The sequence below is a fragment of the Montipora foliosa genome, chromosome 3 (assembly GCF_036669935.1).
Source record: "Montipora foliosa isolate CH-2021 chromosome 3, ASM3666993v2, whole genome shotgun sequence".
NCBI lineage: Eukaryota > Metazoa > Cnidaria > Anthozoa > Scleractinia > Acroporidae > Montipora > Montipora foliosa.
In genome coordinates this window covers 55,762,080-55,767,079 of record NC_090871.1, presented here as the reverse complement: position 1 = coordinate 55,767,079, position 5,000 = coordinate 55,762,080, and the positions used below count along the sequence as shown (strand labels likewise).

The window sequence follows — 5,000 nt, the reverse complement described above, 5'->3', positions numbered from 1 at the left end:
TCCTCCTGATGTTTGAGTAAAACAAAAGACTTCGAGAATGCCTCCTTCAATTTCATTTTCATTTTCGTTTTGAAGTCCTCCAAGAGCTTTCTGTTCGCAGATTAAAGATCGCCCTCGAAAGAAGAAAACCATGATTAACTACATTATGTCCAAGATAACGATCTCATGGACCACAAATAGGGCATTTTGTTTACAAAATAGACATTCAAAATAATATTGATTTCCGAACAACACCAAAACCAAACGTTTTGTCAAGAACGTAAACGTTTTTTTTTTTCTGGAGACTTGAATGGACAAGGGATGCTATATTTATACTACAATAAAAACATGAAAACTATATATATTTGAAAAACTGACGGGAAAATTTTAATCGCACTTCTTTGAAAGAAAGAAGTTTAGCACTGCGAAGAGAGAGCTTGCACGCGGGCTACGCAGTTTTCGAACACGAACATCACGCTCTTACAAAAAAAAAAAAAAAAAAAAAAAACACCACTTCCAAAACCCAATCCCTGGACGCCGGTATAATTGGCAGCTGGAAAATTAGATACAAGAAGCGACTGGCACGATGTGTTTCAGTGTAACCAATTAAACGGTGTAAGGAAAACTACAGAGATTATCAATTCAATCAATCATGTACTGATGGCTATTGAATAAGGTAGGCAAGCGTGGGACGAAGTCTCTAAAACAACAATCAAGAATTGCATTCAAAAAACAGGATAGTATCCGCAAGACAAGGTAATCAAAGATGACCCTTTTTATGAAGAAGAACTGCAAGATCTGCAAGCCCTTGAAAATCGAATCGATGAACGTTGTACGGCAGAAGATTTTGTCATTGCTGACGATGACGCTGCAGTGTGTTCCTTGCCAGCTACGTCGACACTTATGACCCAAACTGAAGGGAAATAGCACGGGTCGAATTGCTATATGAGGGCGTTGAAGTGCTGACCAAAGATGCATCACTCTTATTATGTAGTGATGACGATTTTGACAAGGAAGTAGAACAGCCACACATCAAGAGGCATTTGAATATGGAAAGAAGCTAAGAAATTTTGCGCAGTTTCATGGTTATCAGGAACTTGCCTTGTCTGTCTCGAAAACGAATCATTTAATTTGTGATTTAAAGCTCTGTGCCCTGAACAGACAAATGCAAATTAAAGGCTATTTTAAGAAAAAAAACTTAGAAACACTTTGAAATGTTTAATGTTTTCCTTGTTTGAACACACCGCTGCCCGATCTTTTGTTCTGCGTTGCGGCGATTATTTTATGCATCTTTATTGAGTCCGACATCACGAGAACGCAACCTAAACTTGACTCGCGAGAAGCCTGGGAAATAGCATGTGGAAGACAGAATGTCGATTTTCCGGCCGGTGAGCAAGGTTCCGAAAAGGTTATGACTGGAATGGATACTCCAAAATAAGGTGGAACACTTCGTGGCATATATACAGGAGTAACATTTGGTGACGTTGCTTGGCAATACCTGACAACCTCAGTTTTAGCCAAGACTCTGTTTAGGCAAAGAATAACTGCTGCGTTAGGCACTGATCTCTAGTGATTAGGATTAAGTGCTACCTGCAAATGGTTAGTTTTCATAAACTGTTATCGTGACATCGTTTGGCACTTTATATACACAAAGTTATGTGTCTCACCTTATTTTAGTCACAACTGTACCTGAAAAGGAGCTTCGACATGGAAAGGTGCGCACAGACTGGGCACCAACAGTTTTGCAGAAAAAATCTCGATTTCTTGGGAGGTTGGGCAATGTACCGGAAACAGAAATACATCACAAAACATGAATTTTTGAAGGTGCACGCGCTCTTAAGGACAAAACCGGCATTATGATTTTCTACCATTGCCCCTGCGAACTTGTTTTTACTCGAAACTCACATTTAATTAATAGAGAAAATAAAGGAGGCGGTGAGACGTGATTAAAAATACCGCTGTAGATGTAATAATCAATGAAGCCTGATCAGCGATTTGTTTACTACTGTTTTAATTAAAAGCGTACAGAAGCCTCGATATTCCAGGTAAGACGAAACAAACAAAACGATCGTCCTGTCAGATGCGGGTAGACGGTCCGCTGAGGAATAAATAACTCTCTTTGATGTCCGGATGTACGTGTAAACGGAAGGCGAATCCTCAAAGAAAAAGTTGCGAATTCAAAATTTTCTGAATACGTGCAGACAGGGTCTTACTAATCCGTGATTACTCTTGTAATGTAATCAAATTCAATTGCTGAAACATGTTTGATAATTCCATTGAACGCGCTGATGACGTCACGAAAAAAAAACCTCGCGAAAGAAATTTTTCTCACGTTCGAAAAGTGAAACCAATTGGTTTATAACATTGTCAACGGGGTAGTTTGAATGTTACACGTTATATGAAGGAAACCTCCTTCTGCTACGCTTCAATGCGTTTATTTATTTTGTTTCAGGCTTCTTCGATCTCGCTTCAGATTGGAAAAAAAACGGACAGTTCAATTCATGCGTGTAAATGATTTGTACTTTCGGGTTAATTACAACTTCTCTTATCATTTTCTTTATAATTTATAACAGGTCAAACGCTCATCTGCGTGCATAATGGGACTATGAGGGATCATGACCAAATTAAAACACCATATACGAGAGCATACGAATAATGTACGGATACCCTCGAGTGCATACGAATACATACGAGTAATATACAGATAACATACGAGAGACAAGTAACGAACAGGTAACATACGAGTAACAAACGGATGCACACGAATACAGTCCAGGCTACATCCACACCGTCTAGTTTGTCCAAAGCATGTTTTTGTAAGGTATATTTAGCTTTTCACAATGCCGCACATCTCTCTCTGTTATTTCGCCCTCGACTCTCCACCGGAGTAAAACTACACTATCACACGCTATCGTATTAAGGGACATGACTCTCGCACGAGTTAGTCATGCTTTATAAAAGTCTTTCTTTATGGAAAAACAAAAACAATAACACGCGGGCTCTCTTTTGGTAATTTGTATGTTTTAATTACTTACATTTTTACAAATTATTAGAAATGAATATTGTGTTAAAAAGCAGTAAAAAGGTGGTTGTATTGGAGCTGACCCCAGCATTTTACGTAATTAAAAAATATCTCTCGACTGCAAGGGGTAGATTTCGGGTGTGGCAGCTATGTACTACCCGCATGCATTCGTACATGTTACCTGTACGGTTACCTGCATGTTACTTGACGTCTGCATCGTATACTATTCTTATGTATTCTACTTGTTTTAATAACCTTATTCAGTCATAGAGCGAGTTTCAATTGAATGTCGTAAAACCAAAACCAAAATAATTACTTTGGCATGGCCAATCAAAAAGGACTGAGACAATCTGACAAACCAATCAAAACTCGAAGTAATTACACATAGCCGACACAAAGCGCGGGAAAATGTGCACGCGTGAGCCACGATTAGTTTTGGTTTCACTTCTGCTTGGTTGACAAAATGGCGCGAGAACTTTGAACCAATCACTGAGTGAAGTAATCATAAACCAAAGTAATTATCTAATTACTCTAGACACTCAATTGAAAACCGCTCTAAACCAAAGCGAGAACGATTACGAAATGCAACGAGTACAACAAGGTAAGCAATATGACTCGATGACGTTACGTGATGTGCAAGTATTAAACTGTCGGCACATTTGATGTTCTTGACTTCCATGTAGACAATAAACCAGCATTTCTGACTTTACTGTTTTTCAGAACTAATAAAAGGATCATGAAAGACAACTTTTAACCTGAAATTTTCAATTAAGGACAAAAAATAAAATACAATTTGAGCTCAGAAAAATGCATGCCAAAATATGACCGCCATAACAACATCAACTTCCGCAAATAATGTTGAGTCCCAATTTCTTACCGAATTGATTTCTCCTGAATCAAAGATGGTCATTTTCGCCTACAATGGCACATTTAGAAACGATGTTAGCCCTTAACATTCATACAAGATGACTCGCTCACCCATTCCCCCCCCCCCCCCCCGTCCCCCTCTTTCCCTCGGGGTCTACAAAGAGTTGACCGATCATTTCTTTTACTACCTCTAACTTTCTAGAATCGTTGTGATGGAATTAGAGGTAAACATGCCACGGCCTACCGAGAGGCAAAATCCAAGAGATGGTGCAAACTGGCTGTCAGTCATCTTCTTCTGGTGGATGAATGACGTGTTGAAGATAGGCAACAAACGACCACTGACCGAAAAGGATTTGTTTCATCTTCTCGAAGATTGTAAAGCTGAGGTTCTCGTGGAGGACGCTGAAAAATACTGGTTCAAAGAATTGAAAAGATGCCAATCCGGGAAAGGGAAACCACGTTTATGGAAAGCCATGGCCAACCTTATTCCCTGGAAATCAAGTCTTGTGATGATAATTTTGAAAATCCTAGAGTCTTTGAGTTTTGTCTTTCTACCTCTGTGCCTTTGGCTTGTGTTAAAGACATTGAATGATGGAGCAAATCTGGACTTGAAGTTTGCGTACATCTACGTGGCACTTTTGGGAACGACAAGTGTAATAAAAGCTTTAACGACACATCATTATGACTACCTCACTGAACTCTGGGGATTAAAAATGAAGGTGGCGTTAATCGGACTTGTATATAAGAAGGTGAGCCTATTCATTATAGTGGACGCGCGCAGCACCATGTGTAAGAAAATATGGTAACCAATTTGAGCTAGACCGCGCGTACGTCCACTCCTCCATGTATGTCAACATGAAACTCTATGTTTTGGCGGGAACATCTTTGATATTGGACATCCATGTTGTGGTTAATTGACAGCTGTCAAAGCAAGGTATTTGCTGACCAGTATCGCGTTACCATATCGCGGGCTCAAGTTTAAGCTCATCGAGGTCACGCTGACCAGGTTCTAGGTTTCGAATGGATCGCAGTTTCAAGTCACGTTAACTTGTTGTAAGAATGAATGAAACGGATATCTGCTTTTAGGCTAAATCTACATATTATGAATTGGGCTTGATTTCATGCTTAAATA

The 5,000-nt window shown here is 39.4% G+C and overlaps 1 pseudogene; it reads left to right on the top strand.

Annotated features, from left to right (window-relative positions):
* Positions 1–5,000, top strand: part of LOC137997737 (ATP-binding cassette sub-family C member 4-like) — a 22,954-nt pseudogene that overhangs the window by 2,378 nt on the left and 15,576 nt on the right.